A 24,390-nucleotide genomic window follows, 5' to 3' on the forward strand; every position below is an offset into this window, starting at 1 on the left:
CTCTTTGCCACAGCAACACGCTTCTGGTCTTGCTGCATTTGGCTTCTTGACTCCTTGCTTCCTGACCCTCGGACCCTTGGCTTCTGGACTCCCGTTCCTGCTCCCACTCTGCCGTCTTGCCCCCGGTCCCAACATCCTCAGCCGGGACTTTGACTGCCCATAAACCAGACCGTGACAGAAGAACATAGCCATCAGGAATAGTATCCATTGATAGCCTCATCCTCCATGAACTTGTCTAACTCTCTTTAAAGCTATCCAAGTTGGTGGCCATCACTGCCTCGTATGGGATAGACAGTGGTGCTCTCTGCTCCCATGCTGAAGCATCTCCCCTGCCAATACCTAGAATTAGTTTCCTCCCTTTGTTTCCTTTTCAAGGGCTAGCCATTCTATGGTCAGTCCCAAACTTATAGGAACTTAGGAAATGGCATTATTTCAAGTCAAAGTGTTCATTTATTTTGCCCAGTATTGTCTACTGAGACTGGCATTGGCTGTCCAGGATCTTAGGCAGTCTTTCATATCCCCTGCTCCTAAGTCCTAGTCTGACACTCTAAACAGTACACCACACTGGCTCTGTTTAATCATTGCCATGGATAATGGTGCTGTGCAATGAATGAGGTTTACATCCCTGTTATACGTCCGTGTTACTTTTAGCCTTAATTATTTTAGGGGGAGAGGTTTGTTGCTTGAAAGTGCGTATACCAGACACACACACCTGGAAGGATCCTTTCCATTCCATTAACCACATTTGTCAGTTGAGAAAAATATACATCAAAATAGTTCATAGTGGTGTTTAATCAAGATCCTTTTTATCCTGTAAAAGCCACACACCTGAATTTTATTCCCAGGATTAAAGTCTGGCTGTGTGACTCTGTTTGAGACAAATTAGATTCGCAGTTGGTAAGTGCTTGGAAAAGTAGCCCAGTTATATAACTTGCCTTCCTCCAGATCATGCCAAGTACAGCTTGTATATGCCACGGCTCTTTGCAGATTTTTTGGAGAGACTGTCACAAGAAGTAATAGTTGGGAAATTAGCAGCAGCATTTTTAATACTTTTTTATTTATTGAACCCATTAATGAAAATTAATGTATTTGTTTCACTTTAGAAACTAACGCAGTGCATTCTCCATGTAACACATACTGCTCATGTTAGGCAACGTGGCTTATTATCTATGACCGTAGTCCATGACTAAAGGCTCATTCCAGGGATATCCTTTCAGGGAGTACTACCTACAGTAGTGCAGGCAAATCACCTGTGGTAATTTGATGCAGATTTGCATTCACATCTGGACCCAGAGGCAGAAAACCATTTACAGTTGATAATGGGCACAGGTAACAATGCACTATCCAAACTGAACTGATTCCAGCTAGCACTGGTTTACAATCACATGTGGAAAGTCATTCTCTTGATTGCCCCAAAAGCCTACGTATGTATATCATATAACCTGATTGCAACTAATCAGTCTGATAATGGGAAATGGATAGGCTCTTTCTGGTACCACTGTAGTAAGAAAGAAAGATTGATATTTTGAATGGAGCATAAATCCAGCATTTATAAAGCCTATCTTTTGTATCAGGTAAACTGAGAATCATAAAATAATAGAACTATAGGGTTGGAACGGATCCAAAGATCATCTTGTTTAACCTCCAACAGTGCAAGAATCACAATTAAAAAATCCCTGACAGATGGCCACCCAGTTTCTGTTTTTAAAAACTTCCAATGAAGGCGAGTTCACCACCTTCTTATGCAGGCGAGCTCTTGCTTGGTTTGCAATGTCTTGTGAAAGAACATTGCTGCTTCTTAATGGTCTCACTATCCAAATCTTTGCCTCTGAATTATTTTTTTTTTTTTTTGCTTTAAGTAAGCTGATGGGGTCTGAAACTGGAACCTGACAGGGCTGAAAGAGCTGGTTTGAAGCCTGTGGGAACTCTTCCATTACTGAAGGACTAAATATTTATAGTCTGCAAAGAACACTACTTCTCCCAGGTGGCTTTTACCAGCCAAGATGAGTGGCGGTCCAACTTGGAACTGGTTCTGCATGCATGCCCTCAAACTCTCCCTTCATACTGTAAATGACAGGGATTGAAATGGAGCCCAATAAGGAGGGTCTGCCTCTTGTATGTCAAATTTGGCTCTGTGATAAAACATATATTCCTCTGCCCCAATACAGCCAAGTAAGATCGACTTGGTCTGCAAAGTAGCAAATTTGTCATAGTGAGCAGACGGGGACTTAGTTTTTCTGGACAGCAAAAGTTTCGACTTCATAGCTCATTTCCATTGTTGGACAAAATTCTGAAGATACTTATTGGCAGCAGAGAATAAAAATCATTGTTGCCCTCAATCACTGTTACATTTGAATAGGCCATGCCTCTAATGTGGCTAAGAGTTCTTCAGTTCTGCAATTATGTTTACCTTGTTTTTTAATTTATGCATTTGTGTGATATGCCAACATATTATAAATCAGTATAGAAGGTATGCTTGCTTCAATTATAGCAAATGTTTGAACTGTAAAAGAGATGGTTCAGAAGGCTTTGATGAGTAGGACAAGCTAGAACTGCATCAAATCCTGTCCACAGAGGGGGCCGTGTCAGTGTTTTCTGTGTGCAATCCAGCTGGCGAAAATCTGAATCAGTGCTAGCATTCTATAGTGTGTGAGTTTTGTGTTTGGCTTGCATATCTTATCTGAGGATGTTAAAGCTAAGGCTAAACATTAATGGCATTTAGATACTGATCTGATTAAGATTCACAATCCTTTGACAGTGAAAATTTTAATAAAAAACTGATGCCCTCAAACATAGGGCTGCCATATGTCCAGATTTTTCTGGACATTATTGGGATTTCAAAGGTGGAATTTATGTCCAAGGGGGGGAAAGCTCAACAGCTTCCAGGCTGTCCTGATTTTTTACTTTTTGAAATATGGCAACCCTACTCAAACATTCAGAGCAACCCTTGTTAATATTTGTCTCGAGCATGTAAATATTACTTTTGGGTGACTAGTGTGATATAATTGCTGTTTGACCCAAGATTTTTAAGCACAAAATTGTAGCTGATGGTCTGCAGCTTTGATCACATGTCTCTGTTATTAGAGAGTGAGTGCAAGGATTTCCTTTCCACACTAATGGTGGGTTATGCATGAATTGAGACATCTTCTATGGCTATAGATGCTTCCTATGTACACTCATGTTTCTCTAGCTAGTAAATGTCAGAGTTATGAGCATGCTCATGGGGATAGCCCTTTCTCAGCTTTATTTATTTATTTAATGCCTAGCATCCCAAAATCCTATTCTTGTGGGCAGTGCTTTTTTGTGATAGAACTCACCAATACAAAGTACCATAGCCTTCCCCCCTTTTTTTTCTTTTTTGCCCAGGACAGCCCTTTTGTGCTGGCACCCATGGCACTTTTATCAATATGTGAGTATCAGCACCTCGTGTTTTTTTTTAATAAGAAGAATCACTGTTTGCAGGAACATGGGAGAGGAACTACATGTTTGCCTGAGCTTTGGTGAACCTGGTTATTGTGATGACATTTTGTCTAGAGCTAATGATTGCTGTTATGGGTAGTACATCTTCTCCATCTTCCATATCTCTCCTCCGAACTGAGCTAAAAAAACTGACGCTTTGTATCAATGGCACAAAACAGATGTGCCCCAAACCACAGCCACCAACCTCTACCCTCTAGGCACACAAATAAAACAGGGGAGACAAATGAAAATACTGCAGATCCATCATTATTCTGGTCACAGTATTTTCATGAAGGTTTCATTCATAAGGAGCAAAAGTAGTACATTTCTTGGGCATAGGCCTTCGCTGGTATCTGAGGAGCTAAATCTTGGACATTCATGCCATCTCTGCCATACTCTCAAGGGCTATTGTTTACAGGAACGCACTCTTCATGACTGCAACTTTGCTGGTCCAAGGAGAAGGGGGTTCACAGATCCTCTGTTATCTAGGAAAATGGCCAACCTAAGGATTGACATGGCTGTCATAGGCAGTTGATTATGGAGAGCTATGGCAGCCACAGCCATGCGTGGCTTGCATAGGATTGGAAAGAAAAGACAGAGGCTCAGGATCGAAAGTAATATTGAATAACGCCATACCTAAAGGAAAGGAGAAATAGCAATTTGCTGTGATGAAAACTGAACAGGAGAATACAGCCAGAATCGCATGCAGAATATAAAAATGGACAGACTCGTACCTAAAATGTTTTCAGCCAACTTCTATCCCAGAAGAAAACAAGCTTTGTTTGATTCCCCTGTATTGTGTTGAAAATAATACAGTCAAAAGTCTTTACATTTCATTAAATATGGTCGGTTCTATTAGTGTTGTCAGTTTAACCATATTTTGTGTATTCTGGCTATACTTGAGTTAGAACTTCAAAGTCTTGTCAGTTAACATTACAAGGTAGCAGAGTCGTTGGCATTCATCGTGGTGTACACCAGGAAAGATTAGGCACTGCCAGTTTTATTTCAGATTTGACAAATAACTTCCTGAATTGAAAGTTTGATGTTAAATTACATTTGGCAAAAAAAAGTACATTCTCAAATGTGGAGTCCACAAATGTCTATACAGTAGTTAACAGTTTCTTCTTAGTGCTAAGGAATTTTCAAATCAAAATGGAGGTGGCTGGCTTAATCGTTATATCTGCTTTTCTCAGATATATCCCATAACTTTACCAAGTTTCTTTTTTATAAACATTACTTTCAATATGTCTAATATGTGAACACACGTTATTTTATTTCCCACCCTACCACTTGAACACAGGGTAGGATACTGTTATTATGCACCAATGGGCTGGTGGTCTGGAACTGGGGGCTCCTCTGGTCATCCTTTGCTGCCTTGTCTCTTGAACATTCCAGATTTTCAACCTATTGGTCAGGCTGGGTTCTATAAATCAAGGGTGCCCTTTGGCTGCAGTGCAGGTCTGAAAGTAGGTTCACATCCTAAAGTTGGCCAGATGACCTCCTAAAGCAACAGAGAGGTGCCAGGTCCTGTAAAACTTTTTCTTCTAGTCTCTCCCAGTAGTCTGAGCATCTTGTTGCATCATGTAACAATGCAGACACTGGTTTTCCTCCCCTCACTGGTATTTGACCTCCAGCCATCCTGACCTGCAGCATACTCATGGCCACACCTCCTGCATCTGGCCCCATCGACATCACCTGTGTCAGACCCAGGCTCTGTAGCAGCCTGTCACAAACAAGAGCCTAGACCTGACAGTAAAGTAGCCCTTTAATCAGTGATATATTTGTCTTGTCTGTATCTTTTTCTCTCATTCAGCAGGAACAAAATGTTTCCAGAATTCATGTGAACTCTGTGGAACCATCTTCATGCGAGGAACCACCATGCCTTAAGTGCTCTGAGGTAATTATACAAAATAGGCATCATTTAGTTTTTTTATTTTGATTGCAACCTTGGCCTCTCTTCATATTGTTGTAAGTTTCCTTGAGCAGCTTGATTGGAAAGGTAGTACAGAACTTTTAAAAATAAATAGATAACATTTCATGAATAGTTGCTGCCATGAATAAAAAAAACTTGAAATAAAGCTTGCATCTTTCTTATTGCTTTTGAACAAATAATGGCCATAGACCAAGAAGAAGCAGGTGAGAAAAGGACCACAGCTTCATTCAGCAGGAAATGGTTGAGAGCTGACAAAGAGATGATGGAATAATTAAAATCTTGCAAAATAGTCAGCCTTGTCAATCACTAAGCTAACATCCTGATCTATTATACAAAGCACTGGCCAACCTCTCATCTGGACTTGGCCTGACCCCAGTGCTGCTGTTGGGAAATTTGGATCTGACCCCATCTTTGACTCTGTTTTCCTGACCTTCAGCTGCTTGGTGAGTAAAAAAAATAAAATAAATAAAAATAAAAAAGTCGGTGGTGGTGAGTGGAAAAAGAAAGAAACCCCTTTTCTATCTGGATGTAATCACAAATTAATTTTTTGATTTAACATTGGCTGTGTGGCAAAGTTTACCAGGAATTTGCATTGAACAGCAGCTCATATAAATACTGACGACACACTGTAACTGAACTGGGTGGGCAAATGATGGAATTTTGGAAAGATACAGAAGGTTGTTCTCCTGTATACTATGTTGAGAAATCCACATAGGCAAATAAATCAGGAAGTTGGAGATGTAGAACTGAATAACAGAAAAAGGCCTTGCACAGAGATTAAAAGCTGGATGTCAATGTTACTGAAAATACGTGTGCATATATCTATACTCACTCTCTCTCTCCCTCCCTCCCTCCCCCCCCCCTCTCTCTCTCACACACACTTACTAAAAGCCCATTTTTCTCTCAAGCTGGCAGGGAGGCATAGGTGAAGGGAAAACTGAGGTTAGGTGGAGGTGAAGGGGATGCAAGGTAGAGATGAAAGTCATTTATCAGAGGAGGAAGAAAAATAGCAGCAATAATTAATTAAATCAACAACTTTATTAAGCTCAAGATTTTGTAAAGAAACTTTGAGGAGCTGGTTCATAGTTATTTGCTTTATAGAAAGAGTGCTAGGACTTTTGGATATGAGGGATGAATTTGTGGTTTGTTTGTTTTTAAAGAAAATTATACCACTGCAATTACATACGGACAGATAAATTAGCTTTGCATTTGTCATTAATGTGTGACTTTCATATCTTGTTTAATCTGTGCTCACATGCTTGTTCTCCTTTTGTAAAGGTAAAGGGGCCCCTGACCATTAGGTCCAGTCGTGGCTGACTCTGGAGTTGCAGCGCTCATCTCACTTTACTGGCCAAGGGAGCCGGCGTACAGCTGGTCATGTGGCCAGCATGACTAAGCCGCTTCTGGTGAACCAGAGCAGCGCACGAAAACGCCGTTTACCTTCCCGCCGGAGTGGTAACTATTTATCTACTTGCACTTTGACGTGCTTTCGAACTGCTAGGTTGGCAGGAGTCTCCTTTTGTACTTGCATAATAAAAAGTAAAAGCAAGCAAACAAGGGGTTAAAGGATGGTCAGCTTTATCTCAATCTGTGTAAGGCACCGTAGAATGAACCTATAATTCAGCCTATGTTTTTCTTTTTAAGGTTCCAAATACATTATTTACTCTTTGCCCAATGTGAGAGTAAAATTTCTACCTTGCTGTCAGTGGTTACTGTGGTTTCACCTTGGCCATTTCACTGGAAGATGCCTCTGTCCAGTAACAGAAAACAAAGTCAAATATTTTGTTTTCATCCTAGTCATGTTTAGGGAAGGAAAATAAGCTTTTAAAATAAAACAACCAGCTACAGTGGAACCTCGGGTTACGTACCGTCCTCCTTGCGAACACTTCGGGTAACAAGCTCTGGTAACCTGGAAGTAGATGCCCCTGGCTGCGAACTTTGCCCTAGGATGTGAGCGGAAGTCACGAGCTGGCGGCCCCATTAGCGAAAGCGCACCTCAGGTTAAGAACGGTTTCGGGTTAAGAACGGACCTCCGGAACAAATTAAGTTTGTAACCGGAGGTACCACTTTTTTCTCTAATGAGCTCAAGGTGGTTCTCCCTTCCTCATTTAATCCCCAGAGCAACCCTGTGAGGTAGGTTAGGCTGAGAGAGACAGTTTGGCACTGTGGTGGTTTCCTGTTGCGTTCAACCCATGTAATATTCCCCAACAAGTGCAACTTTCACTGGGATGCCACAGTTCCCCAGTCTTCAAACTGGAATCCTGAGTTGCCAGGAATTTGTTATTTCCCTTGCACTGGAGTAATGGAGTAATGGCTTTTGAGGAGTTCCAACACAAGCTAATGAGGTGGAGGAATAAGGTCCCTGCTATCCACTGATGAAAATAATGAAAGCCACGAAAGATTCCACAGGGGTTTGAAAATTGCAAACTGCTTTGAAGAATGATGTCATGTGTGTTTTCAAGGCAGCCACTTAAATCTATTTTTCAGTTCTGCAATATTTTCACCAGAAGGGCTGGAAAATCAGGCATCACTAGCTCATCTTTTGGATAAGGATACATTTTGAAGCCACATGGGATATTCATAGCTTCCCTGGATAAGCAGAATAAAAAATGACAATTCCGTACAGATAATTCAGTGCTGCAGATAGTGAATTTCAGCACAGCTGGGCACAGCCGTTGGTGAGATTCCCCATCTTGCCTTTCTTCCTGCAAGGAAATGTTGCCAACTAAACATATTACTCCTTGTCCAAGGTGCTATTAGACTTATGTGCTTTCCCTGGAATGTAACCCTCCTTATACTGGGGAATCATACTGGAACTCTTGTTTGTTTGTGTATTTATGTATATATATGCCTTTATAGCCCACATGCAGTGCCACGACAGGTTCTTACATACAAGAAAACAATGCTCTGTATAAAAATTTCTAGACCATAAATTAATCTCAGCCTACCACCATCAACACAACAATGGGAAGGATATTCTCTATCCCCGAAGGCCCTATTGGTTCTTACATCATTTTGTGTCTTTCTTCACTTATTTCAAACTGTGGCAAGCCAGCGCAGCTGCCTGGAGAGGAACTCCTCTTCATTCAACTAAAGCGGAGGGTGGGGGTTGGACATTTGCCCTACAGTCCTGTCCTGATGGCACCACTGTGTAGTAATAAATCAATATGATGTATAGCCTGAATTCTGTAGTCAAGGTTTCAGAGGCAACACCAGGCAGGCCTCAATCAAGTGTGGCCATAAAGGTTTCTGAGGAAAGCAGGGTAAATGTGTATGTTTAAAAAAGACTAGTGAAGACCCATACCATATTTCCTGAGCATATTTATTCTAAATAAAGTATCTGGAAGTCACCTGAACTAAAAACATTTTATGTTACAGTACATGAGAGAAAAGAAGTGAGGGATACCAAAATTATTGCATCTGAATAAATCCAATTTCAATCTCACAAATTAATATATGGTTTCATTTTAACCCAGGAGCTCTCACAGAGGACTAAAATGCTGCCTTTTGTAACTCTTTTGATGTTTAATTTTTGCTTACTTAAATATATAATAATAATACATTAAAACAGTAATGCAAAACAGTAGGGGAAACCCTGGAAATAAAGTATCAGTTTGGGTCATGGAATAACATGATCAGGAGGACACAAGGAATTGGGACAACATTTCCTTGAAATGAGAGTTTTATTTATTTTTGATCCAAAGTATTCTCATGGCTCTACTTGAGCTCTCCATATGCAACAGGTGCGTAATACAAGTCCATCAAAACAATGAGGTAGACAGAATCAAACTTGACATTTTCCATTATGTGTTTTGGTCTCTCCAATTTAAGTCCCTTGCGAAAACAGACAGACCCAGGCTGTAGACAATTCTTTCTGAAGCGTTCCGCGATTACTTCATGGAACAACATAAATACACATTTTGTTTCAGACAGCTGTTCTCCATTCTTAATAAAGCAATACAGCTTTCCTATGAATTATTAGCCCATGTGGTCAATAAATATCTCAGATAAATGGGTAGGATGAACCACAAAGTGTTTTCATAATCCTGAATATGAGTACATAAAAATAAGCACAGCAGTAAATATGAAAACCGCTTCATTACAGAATTTCCCTGTCAGGATATGATTCCTAGAAACTGTTTGTCAGGGCTCTGTTCTGTGGGTTCCACAGAAAGTGGCAGGACACTCAAGTATGCTCAGGGCGTGACCTGAAGGTATGTGTTTGGTTTGTGCCCGGATTGGTGACTACGCATGCCATATTTGGCTTCCTGGTGGAAGAAAGGCAAGATGTAAATATAAAATAAATGTATGAACTTCCTTTCCCCTTAGTTCTAGGTCCCATTTGGGGTAAAGGATTGAAAATATATTCCACAAAGTAACCTGATTTAAAATATCTTAATGGTGGTTAAGAGCAGTGGACTCGTAATCTGGTGAACAGGGTTCGCTTCCCCGCTCCTCCACATGCAGTTGCTGGGTGACCTTGGGCCAGTCACACTTCTCTGAAGTCTCTCAGCCTCACTCACATCACAGAGTGTTTGTTGTGGGGGAGGAAGGGAAAGGAGATTGTTAGCCGCTTTGAGACTCCTTAGGGTAGTGATAAGGCGGGATATCAAATCCAAACTCTTCTTCTTCTTCCTTTCATTTTCTTTCTTTCATCACTTCCTATGACGCATTTCAGAGTGACTGAACCAACAAGCCCTCTTCCCAGGTAACTCTGGGAAATGTAGCTGTGCGAGAGGAATTAGGGGTCTCCTTACAACACTCAGAACAGTTAACAAACTACAGTTCCCAGGATTCTTATAGGCAGTATTTTTTCCCCCTTAAAAATGTTTAGGGGTACTCTCATTTTGACTCAAGAAAATCACCAAATAAATACAGTAAATGGACAAAAGTACAAAGATTTATAAAATGTTTAGGGGTATGTTTACTCCTATTCCCCCCCCCCCCAAGCACTGCTTATAGGGAAGCCATGACTATTTAAAGTGGTATATATAGTACAGATGGGGTCTAGGAGAGCTCCAGTAACACTATTTGGCTACACAATCCTATTTGCCCAGATTTTGGTAAAGCCTACCCTCAAACTTTGACTTTTCAAGAATGTTTTGAATGGAGGAAGTGAAATGGTACGGGTATATTTTTAGACACCATATTTGTAAAACCTGGATATGTGACCTGCTAAGCGAAAACACACTAAAGATGTGAAAACAGATCTAAAATTAGCACTGGTTATGTGATTATATCGGGCTCAAGTCCTTTTCGACACACCTATTGGAAAGAACCAAAGGGGTGACTCCTATTGCAAGCGCGTGTCGTTTCACTTAGCGGAAACTACTGAAGTAGTAAAAAATTTCCTTTAAGGCAGTCGCTGACCACTTTGTCATCTTTCGTCTGGGGCAGCAAATGTTTTATTTAACCTGTCCTGCCCTTATTTGGGCCGACATTTTTGAATTTGAAAACAACCCTTTTCAATGAATCGTCTGCAGTCTGATTATTCTAGCAGAAGTTGTTTTGTGAAACTGGCAGCATTCAGAGCCTTCTTTTGGTCTCTGGTCAGTAGCAATTCAACAGCTTGTTAAAAATGTGAAGTAGCCTTTTATGGAGTATATACAGTCGCCTCCTGTCTCAGGTCGTTGAAACACGTGCAATTAATCTTGCCGCCTGTCTGCAGCTAAAGGTTTACGCTAATTCTGTGTTGCTTTGGGCATTAACTAGTGCCATGTCTGCACTTCTTTTTGGCTTTTTATAGCCTCTAACTGAAATGATCATGGAAATGCTTTGGTATGTGATGGTCCCAGGAAACACAGTGCCCATTATTGATGGTCAGCCACTTCGAACCTAATGTAAAGCGATCCTGAACGTCTACTGTCACACCCAAGATTCAGCTTCCAGTTCAGTAGCACACCCAGCTCAACTATCTTGCTTTCCCTGTCCTGCTTCTTGGGGAATGATTTCAGGTGGAAGAATTGGTCTGCAGTATCCTCACTCCTCCTTGATTTCAACTGCTCTGACATGATTTGGGGTTACTGCTCATTTTTGGATTTCCTCCATGTACAGTCACCATTTTCCAGTTCCAGATTATTGTTATTATCTCACCTTCCCTCCAGTGAATTCAAGGTTGCGCACATATTTCTCACTCTCTCATCCTCACAAGAACCCTGTGAGGTAGGTTAGGCTGAGAGACAGTCATTGGCCCAAGGTCACCCATTGTCAGGGCCTGGGCAGAGGAGGAATGGTGGAGACTGCCTCCCCCTCCTGACCCTTCCAGGGAGGAGGAAGAGGAAGACAGTGTAGATTTACAACAGGGGGTTGAAGGAGGCGGCAGCTCAGAGGTAAATGAGGGGGAAAGCTGGGAAATCATGGGAGAGCTGGAACAACACCCAGCTGATACATTGTCATTAGAAAGCATTCCAGACCCTCCATCTCCCAGAAACCGGCAAGCCTTAAAAGTAGGAGAGCAAAGAGCTCAAAGACAGAGGGTCCATAGCACCCACAGAAGTGATGAATGAGGAAGTGGGAGAGATGAGGGTGGAGATTCACTCGGGACAGCACCATTATACAAGAGGCTGGGCTCTATAGCCTCTCTCTGTAAAAAATGAAATAAAAAAGATGTTAATAAACTTTTCCTTGTCTTTATACTGTACTTTCCTGGGCAACCAGCCGGGAGCCGCTGACAGCATCCTGACACCCATGGAATGTATGAGTAAGTGGGGAATTGAACCTTGGTCCTCAGGTCCTACATCAACACTTTAACCACTATACTACACTAGCTATTATTATCTAGTACTCACCATGCTCTCCTGCTTTTGCTGGTCAACATGTTCTTCTTCCTCTCTCTTTGTGCAGCTTTTGCTGTCACAACCTGAACTAGATTCCAGTCCTGCTGATTTACGACATAATTCTCATCATTTTCCATACTGCTCATCTTCACAACCTTCCTTGTCAGGCCAAGCTACCACATTCCATTTCTACTTGCATGCGAAAAATCACTCCAGTTCATATTCCAGAACTCAAATTTTGCATGTGGGTAGGAATCAACATGAACAAAGATTTCCCCATCACACGCCCATATATTGAAATAATGTTGTTTTTTTAAAAAAAATGCTCCCCCCCCCTTTAATCTGGAAGAAAGAATCTCTGATCTATAGGCCCAAATAGTAACCATTCAAACACACACATTAAAATGCGCTACTTCTAACTCAGAAGCCAGGACTTTGTATTTTTCTTTTTACAAAAAAGAGAGAGCTGAGAAAGCGGGAATTGGCTGTACTCAGTCAGCCATAGCAGTCTACAAATATGAGTAAGATGCGCATACAGACAATAAATTAAAAAGTTAGTGTGCCAACTGTGTTGAGGCCACATGCAACCTGCATATTGAACTGATTCATCATCATCAAGTCTGGAAGAGAGGCTGACATCCTGACAATCTTAGTTTTTTTTTTGTTAACAATTAAATATCTAATCCTTATTAGTTTTAGAAGATAGCTTGGTAATATGTGTGTAATGCCTTAACTGGAGTACAGAAACTGGAGCAGGGCTTTCATGGGTCATGCAGGTGGAATTTAATCCATTGTTCATACTTCTCTGGGCCTTTCTCTCCACCAGTCCATTATCCCCATCTGCATTGTGTCACCTCCAGTTCTGCTAAACATTATTGGGAAACCTAAAACTCAATTGTACAAAAACAAACTATACATATTTGCAGTCAGACAATACCATTCTGAACTTGGAATTTCATTTATTTGGAGTGGAATGTATTGGGTGCTGTTTTCAAATGTCAGCTGCAAGACTAAAAAATGAACCTTTCAATGCTTCCCTCCACCTGCCATATACAATCAACATCTGATCGTAGTACATATTAAGAAACAAATGAAAAAAATAACATGCAAGCTTGCCACAGATTTACTATCAGAAACATGCAGCCAGCTGGAATTTCCCCCATTAGAATCCCTAATGAATCTCCTGTGTTGGCAAAATAAGTCAATACAGCTTCCAGGATAGCACATCACAATGGCTGGTAGCTGCAGAGCTGGTTAAAGCTACCCACAGGAAAAAAATAAACCCCAGTCTCCTCCCTCCAGATGCAGACAGCATTGTTATGAAAAAGGTTCGAAATGCACTAGTAATGGAAAAGTTAATACAAGCCAGACAGCAGGGGCTAGAGAATTCATATGAAGCATAGCTTCTGCTCATTCAGTTCTCAGAAAAAGAAATTTCCCTAGTGCTGAAATTGCACTTTGGAAGGGAGTTGTATTTAATAGATGCTTATAAGCCAGAAAATTCACAGAAGGTATTTGTGCAGCCTTTCATTTAGGAGCATATACTCGTGAGTGGGATTGTTTTGTCTCCCAGGAAATGGAGGAACCAACCAATGATAACCTAGGTAAATGTAAGATGCCACAGAGCTCCCAGTACGTTTCCGAGCACAATTCAAAGTGTTGGTGCTGACCTTTAAAACCCTGAACGGCCTCAGTTCAGTATACCTGAAGGAGCCTCTCCACCCTCACCATCCAGCCCGGACACTGAGGTCCAGCTCCAAGGGCCTTCTGGCGGTTTCCTCACTGCAAGAAGTGAGGTTACAGGGAACCAGGCAGAGGGCCTTCTCGTTAGTGGCGCCTGCCCTGTGGAACGCCCTGTCACCAGATGTCAAGGCAATAAGCAACTATTTTACTTTTAAAAGACAACTGAAGGCGGCCCTGTTTAGAGAAGTTTTTAATGTCAGATGCTGTATTGTTTTTAATATTCGGTTGGAAGCCGTCCAGAGTGGCTGGGGAAACCCAGCCAGATGGGTGGGGTATAAATGAATAAATAATAATAATAATAATAATAATAATAATAATAATAATAATAATAATATAGATCCTCTTCCCAATTCTGGCAGGCAACTGCAATGTGATTGTTGTAATCTTAAAGGATTGGCATGAGCTTTTCCCTGAGGACGGCAACACATTGTGGTCTTCCAGCATCTGGAATGACATAGCATGAATTCAAAGACTGCCTCAGTTTGGTAAACTTTATATAAAACAAAATAGTACACACTATATATTTAAAACACGTGTCTTCCTCCAAAGAATCTTGGGAAGTGTAGTTGGTGAAGGTTGCTGGGAATTATAACTCCCAATGGCTTCATTCAGGTTCCGGCAAGCCCATCTTCTGCTTTTGGGGGCCATTGCCAAGGTTTTGTTTTGTTTTTTGTATTTAAAATATATACTGCTGTATCATTTTTAAAAAAATCAAAGCAGTTTAGAGCAACACTACATAAAACATATAATAAAAACCATGTAAAAGAGTTAAAAACAGACAATAATTATTGTGGAAAGCTATATATTCTTAAGAGAAAATTTATCAGTGGGCATTTAAATTAAACTTATGATTTCCTGCTGCTACTGACCCATCTCTCTGGCTACCATGGGACATTGTTCAACCCTGTTTCATTAGCAGATCAACCTGTTGATGGTGACAGGCAGCAGTGTTCCTAGCAACCCTGGGCAGCTAGGTCTAGTGCATGGGTAGGCAAACTAAGGCCCGGGGGCCAGATCAGGCCCAATCGCCTCCTAAATCCGGCCCACAGATGGTCAGGGAATCAGCGTGTTTTTACATGAATAGAAGGTGTGCTTTTATTTAAAATGCATCTCTGGGTTATTTATGGGGCATAGGAATTTGTTCATTTCCCCCCTGCCAAAATATAGTCCGGCTCCCCACAAGGTCTGAGGGACAGTGGACCGGCCCCCTGCTGAAAAAGTTTGCTGACCTCTGGTCTAGTGTCTATTTATATATCTCCTATTGCTTGGTGGCAATGCTCCATTTAAAACAAATGGCAAAGGGGAACTCAGGGCAGGTAGCAGTTGCTCTGCCAGGATGCTGGGGCACAGATATATGCCTGAGGATGCCAGGTACTGATATTGGCCCTGGGTTCCAAATATGGATATGGAGCTGTGTCTTACGTGGTTCTGCATTATAGGACTCCAATTAATTTTTAGATTATGTTGGGGGTGGAGATGAAGAATCCAGACCCCGGTTCCATTATGAATGTTGACATTACAGTGGTACCTCGGGTTAAGTACTTAATTTGTTCCGGACGTACGTTCTTAACCTGAAACTGTTCTTAACCTGAAGCATCACTTTAGCTAATGGGGCCTCCTGCTGCTGCTGCGCCACCAAAGCACGATTTCTGTTCTCATCCTAAGCAAAGTTCTTAACCTGAAGCACTATTTCTGGGTTAGGGGAGTGTGTAACCTAAAGCGTATGTAACCTGAGGTACCACTGTATATACATTTGGGGTACTGTAGCAAATTTTGTAATTTAGGACTCTTGTGCCCGGGGATATTTCTAAACTAAATAATAATAATAATAAAAAGTTATTGAAAGAAATCTTGAGAAAGAGGATTTTGAAATAATTGATCTGTTGGTTACTAGTTTGCTTTATAAACCCCTGTGGTCACTGCCACAGAGTTAAGAATTCAAGTTCTGATACAGAGATGGAAGAGGGTGGCAGCATAACAGAGCAAGTAAAGCAATTATGAATTCACAGGAATACCACTCCAGTGAAGTAAGGGGATTGACAAAATGTCAAACCCGTGGCCTAAAGGAAACATTTTGCTAATGAAAAGAGCACTTTTTCATGACATCGCATCCAGGAACTTACTGTAATACTCTGTCGCCTTGCCATAAACCTTATTAACTTACCAAATGTTTTTTTAGACACAAAGTCTTGACAGTTGTGTCTGGTTTGCCCCCACCCTCTTTTTAAGTGGGTCTTATTGGTAAGAATCAAACATTGCCTTTTGGCCTGTCTAATTGGGCTGGAGGAAATGGAGTTGAGGAAAGCAACATGGGAGATACAAAGTACAATGAGTTTTTGAGGCAGGAACAGAGCAACACGTGACATGCACTTCTGCAGGCAAAGTATCCCTCCTGGTACAGGGAACCATAATTTCCATGTACACTTAGGAGAAGTACAACGATTTGCATTCTGCCTGGGCCCCAAGAAGCACACTGCAGCTATTGAGAGAAGGTGTTGAACACCTACTTAACATTATATAGGACTGGCCTATCCCACCCAACATACCTGGACCCTATAGTCAGAGGCTCCTCTCCATTTGCTTTGTCTAAGGAATGTGCAGAGAGTGGCATTAAGAGAACAGGCTTTTTCCATGGTGGCTCCCCATTTGTGGAATTATCCCGTGAAACACATCTGGCACCATCACTGTCAGTTTTCAGGTGCCAGACTAGGACCTTCTTGTTTGTCCTGTCTTTTGGCTGTTAATTTGGATTGCACCTTAATATGATTGTGGCTTTTTTGAGGTGCTCATCTTTTCTTGGGTAGGCAGGATTTTGCCGCCTTCTAGTTATTGTAGGGTGAGCACTTTAGAAATTCTGTTGGTTAGATTCTGTTTTCTTTTTCCTTCGGGTTTTTAACTGCTTGTATTTTATGGATTTGTAAGTTGCTTTGAGACATTTTCGTTGCTTTTGAGACATTCACAACAAATGAACGCAATTAGTAATACTTAAGATAAATAAATAATAGTATAGATCTGGGTGGCCAACTCCCAAGAGACTGCAATCTACTCGCAGAGTGAAAAACTGGCAGGTCAAAGTTGCTGAGTTTTTTTAAGGAAGAAGACCCTTTTTAGGAGTTCAGGGCAAAAATGTTGAGATTTCTTTAAGGGAGCCAAACTTGTTGAGCTTCTTTGGGGGAAACCAGTGATCTACCACAGATGTTCAGTGATCACAATCTACCTGTTGGATGTGCCTGGTATAGATCAAGCAACATTGTAGGATCCTTGATACTACAACTGCAGCACAAGCTCATTTGTCTGAGAGGTGACTAAAATGTTTAGAAAAACCACAGAGTACTCTCTTCCTAGACTACATCATGTCAGAATGCAACTGGGTGGTGACATGGCTAAATGCTTTCACATGTAAAATAACAACAACACACCTTCCTGCAAATGAATAAGCTCCTCAAGGGGAAGGCAATGCCAGAATGTAATGAATTCAGTTGGACCCCTTTCACTAGGTACTATGGTTCCCGAGGAATCAGAAGAACAGTTTGCAAGGTCCATTTAGTTTCCCCAGCAGTGGCCGTGCTTCTGTATACTAAAGCTGTTTTGCATGTTTATATATACCTCTTCATCAGTTTGTTAAGGCAAAGTGGCACAAGCACAAGAGGCAGTGGTATCATGTCACTGGGCCCTCCATTGAGGTTCCTCAGCTGGCCGCATGTCCAAATATTGAGCATGTTGTTGTTGTTTAGTCGTTTAGTCATGTCTGACTCTTCGTGGCCCCATGGACCAGAGCACGCCAGGCACTCCTGTCTTCCACTGCCTCCCACAGTTTGGTCAAACTCATGCTGGTAGCCTCGAGAACACTGTCCAACCATCTCATCCTCTGTCGTCCCCTTCTCCTTGTGCCCTCCATCTTTCCCAACATCAGGGTCTTTTCCAGGGAGTCTTCTCTTCCCATGAGGTGGCCAAAGTACTGGAGTCTCAGCTTCAGGATCTGTCCTTACAGTGAGCACTCAGGGCTGATTTCCTTAAGAATGGATAGGTTTGATCTTCTTGCAGTCCATGGGACTCTCAAGAGTCTCCTCCAGCACCATAATTCAAAAGCATCAATTCTTCGGCGATAAGCCTTCTTTATGATCCAGCTCTCACTTCCATACATCTGCAAATGGAAGCCTATATGCACAGAATTCAACATGCATAGGCTTCTATAGGATGGGGAAATCTGAGCAAGCAGGTTTCACAATCCCATGGAAGCCTATGTGCATGAGCAGGCTTCTCTTCCTTGGACGTCCATGCTCAACATGGCAGCATGCTCACATCAGCAGCTGCCCATAATATACATGGAGCCACTTTCGCATGCTAAATGCATGAAAGGGGCTTGTGTGTTTAACCTTCTTTTTATAACCCATGGGAAAATATACCCAGGTAACTAGGGATGGATGATTGTCAATTTCAATTTCTCTATTTCTCTCTATTTCTGTTTTCTAATCTTAATTTCAATTTGCCGCATATGTTAATTTCTATTTTTAAAAAACGCCATGTGGAAATATGTAAGGATTTTTTGTGCATGTTTCTCCTAATGTGTGCATTTCCATGTGCAATTTTGTATCCCATGTGCAATTTTATGCAGTTCTGCAAACAATTTTCCTGTAACATAATGCATTTTTGTTCACTATCATTACGGATACCTGCATTTCTACATGCACTTTTCACTAATATGTGCTTTTGTATGCATTCTTTGGTTGAAGAAACGCATCACAAAATTCAGAGAAGTGCAATTTTTGAAGGAGATATATATGCATATATGCGGTTTGGGAAGTGTATATTTTATCAGTTTGTATTAAAATGCGAAATTAATCCCTTCCCCCATCCCTAAAGACAAGGAAGGCACAAGGAAGCCATGAAATTATTGGTGAAGACAACTATTACACATATTCACATGGACATCTCAGGATGGAGAAATTCAACATGGGATGGCAGACTGGACAATTTTTGCTTTATTCAGACATTTACTCCAGCAATAGAGTTTGTGTGGGAGAGGAACAATGCAAGGGTTTCTACAACCCCAAATACATGGCTACTGCAGGCTGCCCTGCCATTGCAATCTTCCCCCATTACTCCCACATATGACACCCATTGCCACTAAGAAAACATTGGAACCAGTGTTAAGATTTGAGACTCCTGTAAGCGTTTTAAGAAGTTACACATGCATTCCACCTCAATACATGATGCTTCCAGGCTATTTTCAGTTGGAGTTCAACCACATTCCACCAAATTTAGGTTGCACTGTCAAAGTTGCTTAGGGAAACTTGCACAACAAATCCACTTCCCCAAAAGATCAGACATTTTGTGATTAGGAAATTGATGGAGAAAATGCACTGGAATGTGTGGGATACAATGGATGCAATGCCATTTGACCTTCCTATAAGCAAATCAGAATGAATGCTTAATGAATAGGTTATCTGTAAGGGACCCATAGTAAAATGGAATGTATCAAGGCAGAAAACTGGTACTTTTTCTTAATGACTGAATAGGCTGTGCAACTTATCCAGAGAAAACTGGACAAAATCATTTTAATAAACTGAAGTATTTTCATTTGGCATACAAGAAAATTGGCTCACAAGAAAATTGGTACAGCATCATCTGTGATCTGCATAGTATCACCAGTCCATTGCATGTAACTAGTTTTATTCCCAATTGACTGAAGATAAACTATAGCTCCTTATAAGTGCAACTTTGAATCCTTGTAGTCTCAAAACTGGCAATGTTTTAATCTTTAAGCTATCTCAAAGCTGGCAATTAATCTTCGTGATTAATTTTAACTGGGAAAATGTACAACTTTGGCAGTTTTGTACACAGCCAACGGAAGGTTCTGGTGGTGACTAACCCATCCTGGAAGTTGTGCAGTTTTAAGAAGCCTCCAAGTCAAAAGATCACAAGTATGAGTGGAAAAGGTCAATAAACAGCACTGCTGCAGACTGGCCCCAACTTTTGGTAGTCTCACCCGCTAGTGCTGACTGATATCTCAGCACCTGCCTACACTTAAGCCTTCTCTCCCTCCCTCCCAGGCCTAGCCAACAGTAGAAGTACACTGCAGGGCTGCAACTGAGTAATAACACAGGAGGCCAGATGTACAGAGGTGATTCACACTGACCACTTCTGATCATCACTGAACCATGATGATCACTGGGTGAACTTGGGCCATCCAATATTTCTCAGTATAACCTACATACATTACCAGGTTGCTGTGTGAACATAAAAAGTGTGTGTGTGTGTGTGTGTGTGTGTGTGTGTGTGTGTGTGTAGGGATTCTTATATGCAGCATTGAGCTTCTGAGAGGAAATAAAGTCAGCCAAGGGTTTTCATTCTACATCTCTGCTGCCCCACTGTATTCCACTGATTCACAAAATGCACTTTAAAAATATTTATTTTAGTCATCGCTTTTTGATTCTATAAGGCAATGGTTGCACTCCAGGCTTAGTTGTTTCTTGTGCTTGGGGGAGGGGAGGGAAATGAAGTTTATTTGTGAAGTCTGTATATTTAAAACTCATGAAAAAAATCACTAATAACAACAGATATTTTGTCTCTACTATCCAAATGTATTCTGATCTATACAATATAGTCAAACAAATATGAAAATTCCTTCCTTAAAAGGCTTGAACTTCTCTGAAGTTAATCTATATACAAGCATGAAAAACAGCTCGCAATTGACTCACGCTTGTGTGTGTGTGTGTGTGTGTGTGCGTGTGTGTGTGTGTATACATATATATATATAAATAAACTGGCTACTATTTGCAAGCAATGGTTTCCATACTACAATTTGTGGCATATTTAAAACAGATGGAGGCATCTCCAGGCCTGCCTTGTCCATGGCCAAGAACATTTTTTCAGCCAGAACTCTGAACTTGTTGCCACATAAACAAAACGAGTGATTTAAGCTAACCGTCTACATACTTTGGACAGACGAAAAGTGCTGAAGAAAAGACCAAAGCCAAAAGGAATGGCACTGCAAAAATAGAAAGGACGGAAGAAAGAGAGAAAGATAAATGTTGGCAGCAACCCACTGTGAGTGTTTGTGTGGAGAAGCTCTGAGCAAGCACTAGTACATCTGGAAATACTTTCTCTAACACATTGGCCCCATAAGTGCGCAGATAAATGTGCATGCTGCAGATAAGATGTGGGACCATTTCCATGATATCCCTTAGAAACCACATAAAATACTATGCTGTGCTGGAGTACATACATGCTGTATGCAGCATTGTCTCACTCAAACTCTGTGAACAACTTGCCAAAAATGTCAGACATGAGTTATTGTGCTCTGGTTGCAATTGGTTTGAAATATTATTTGATTATAAACATGTTATTTGTCCCAATGCTTTCGGTGATCAGAATTCCATGAAGCAGAGGACTTTTTAAAAAAAGCAAAACAAAACCTTCTATTTCGTGGAATTATGATTAGTATCTTTGGAATAATTGTCAGCAAAGGTAAGGAAAAAATGAGCCTAAGTAACAAATAGACTCACTGGAGTGCAATAAAATAAAAGGATCTGTGGATAAGCTATTGCTTTAGCTCTGAATCACGGTGCAGGTAGTGCTTGAACACTTTACTACCTAAATATCCACTTGAACAGCTCCAGCAGAAAATATGGTTCGTAGAATCCTGCACCTGGCAACTGTGTTGGAACATTCCAGTTTTGCTTCACTTACCAAGAGCAAGAGAACCCTTACAAAAATGCAGAACAGGTGCAAAAACAGGGCAGCGATCCATCTCTTGGATCATATGAATTGCTTTCAGGATGCTACCTCAGAAGCTGTGGCTGCGCCCTTCCCACACTAGCAACAGTGCAGAAACGCATGTCCTCAGATCTGTATATTGCAAATACTTACAGCTGTGAGATGTGATTTGTTAGTTGCCATGGATTCCCCCCCCCAATTTTTTTAAATTCCCGTAGTTTACAAATACTGTAAATGCAAATCTTCTAAACCTGTTACATAATCACAGTTTCTAATTCAGATAATCCTACATTTCAAAGCAGACATGGGGAACCTCAGGTCAGTCTTGGCCTGCACAGAGATCCAAGTTGGCCTGCAAGTCTATTTCTCCCAAACTACACCCACCTGCATGATGTCATTGAGTGATGTCAGTTTAGGGAATGTGTTGGTGAAGCACACCTTTCCCACTAACCCATGGGTCAAATTTGCCACTTGGGTGGGACTGCCTTACTATTAGTCACCTGATATAATGATTGGCAGTAGGGTGGCTCAATAAAGATCTAGCCTGCTAGCCAAAAAGGTCCACCACTTCCATTTTAAGGAAACTTTGGAAGCTTTTCTATATATTTTTACTCAGATAGGTTTCAGCTATTTTAAATGCATCACAATGTAGCAGCTTTATATGGAAACATAATACAAAAGTATAATACGAAAGCATAGTGATTAAGTGTTTTATTTAAGGCAACAATTCCCAAAGTATTCATCAGCTTGTTCAGTTGGTTATTATTTCAAAATCAGCACTAAAAATGAAACATGGAATTATGAAAATCTTATGGGAAAGACATCTTAGCTGATTTAGATGGGCTAGACTCCTCTCACCATACTGAAGTTGAAAAGAACACTGGTTAAGGCAGCCGAGGGAAATATCCATCCTGCTTACATTAGCAAACTTGTGGACTGTACTCCGCCCACCATCTTAGGTCTGAAACTGGCTCCTTGCTCCATTGAGAGAATCAAATAAGAGACGGTCTAAACCTGCGCTACTAATCACCACCAGCAGGTTTGTGTCCCCCTGGGACCCCCACTGTATTCCCCCGCCTGCCTTGTTTAGCCTCATTTTCTGATGGGCTCTCATCTGTCTTTATTTAATCTAAACAGAACACTTAGTGATTTGTGAATCAATGTTTTAGCTGATGGGGTATATGAAGATACACAAATTTGGGGCATGTAAATTTATAACATCTGCCTTGTTTGGGATTCTGTTTTGTATATGTTTTGTGATACAGCTCTATGCTCCAGAGTGCATTCCAAGTACATGCTATAAAATCCTCTTGAGAATTTAATTGCATTGGTTGAATTTTTGTGGTGGAAAGAGCTGCAAGTAATAATGGAAAAGGAGTTTGTTTCATAGCCCTGCCAAATGAATATGCACATGGAAAAAGAAAGTTTGCTGCAAGGAATGACTTTGCTGATTCTTAAGTTTACTGTAAAAATAAAAGAGCTTAGGGATTAAAAAAAATGAAATAAAGCCAAGGCTATGCACTTGGACCATTATCTGTGAACTGCCCTGAGACCTCCAGGTATAGGGCAGTATAGAAATTCAATTAATCATCATCATCACCACCACCACCACATCATCTTTTAAAATGATAATGTATTGACCAATGGCAAGTGGGAGATGGTTTAATAGGGATAACCAATGCTGTGCCCTTCAGATATTGTTGAACTCCAATTCCCATCAGCTCCAGCCAATATGGCCAATGATAAGGCATGAGGAGACATCTCTGGGATATACCAAAATTCTATAAGATGCTGTCACAAATTTTCTGGTTTTTTTCTGCTGGCTATTTACTTGCCCTGGTGTTATTACTGGCCTATATTCAGCCAGCACAAGATGTCTCTAATCTTTGTCACTAACATTTGTATGTATATTTGGCAAAACATATTACATTAGCTTGCATCCAAAGAGTAAAAATATATATAATGTATACACACATACATACCGGCAGCCTTGGGAGAGAACCACAAATGCAGCCAGAGCTTTATCTTCACTTTTAATAGAATCAATTCATTTTGCCAAACGGAAAAGTCATTATTTAAAAACTTATTCTACGGTTAGTGTATTCAAGCTGTGGGAACTGCTGCAGTGGAAAGCGAAAAGCAATGTTCCAGCTGCATGGGCTCTTCTCCCCTACACGTACATGTCCATTCTTTGGATCCCAGCCATTGCATACAAAATGCTTATAACATCTCTACTGCAACATCACAGAGTTCCAGCTGGGCCTGTCATCTGACCGTTATCAACACATGTATATAACTAACATGAGTTAAGTTTGCACTTTTAGCTTTGCATTCAGGACTTTCTGCCTCCCAGTTCCTTTAAGAATTATGGTTTTTTTTTAGCCTCCCATTTCACACTTCTGTATGCCTGAAAGTGGATGAGAAAGAAAGAAAGAAAGAAAGAAAGAAAGAAAGATTGCTAAACATTGTAAGAATACAGTACCCAAAACACTATTTGAACGGTCTTGCACAATACGTGCCAAATTAAATATTTTACTTCTCTTTCAAGATAGCTATGAGCCATAGTGTGTCCAGTTTCTGTAACCATGATAAAACTCCAGTGATTAACTCTAAAATACACTAGTGCAGGCCAAGCTACACGGACTTCAGTGTTCATTGTTTATTCAAGGGATTTTACAGGTTGTCCTACAGCAGGGATTCCCAAACTTTGCCATGAACTGCTTCAGAGGTTCAGACTTCCTGCAGTTGTGCTTCCCTCTG

The 24,390-nt window shown here is 40.9% G+C and overlaps 1 long non-coding RNA gene across 2 annotated transcripts in view; it reads left to right on the forward strand.

The window, feature by feature from the left end:
- The first annotated feature begins 3,368 nt into the window (after window positions 1-3,368).
- Window positions 3,369-24,390, forward strand: part of LOC310847778 — a 28,688-nt gene continuing 7,666 nt past the window's right edge. The window contains exons 1-2 of one of the 2 annotated variants that reach the window (XR_014566017.1): window positions 3,369-3,409; window positions 5,273-5,356. This is a non-coding gene — a long non-coding RNA (uncharacterized lncRNA). The remainder of the gene's footprint in view (window positions 3,410-5,272; window positions 5,357-24,390) is intronic. The other variant, XR_014566018.1, reaches the window with a different exon arrangement.

This window comes from Podarcis gaigeae, assembly GCF_964106915.1.
Source record: "Podarcis gaigeae genome assembly, chromosome: 1".
Taxonomy (NCBI): domain Eukaryota; kingdom Metazoa; phylum Chordata; class Lepidosauria; order Squamata; family Lacertidae; genus Podarcis; species Podarcis gaigeae.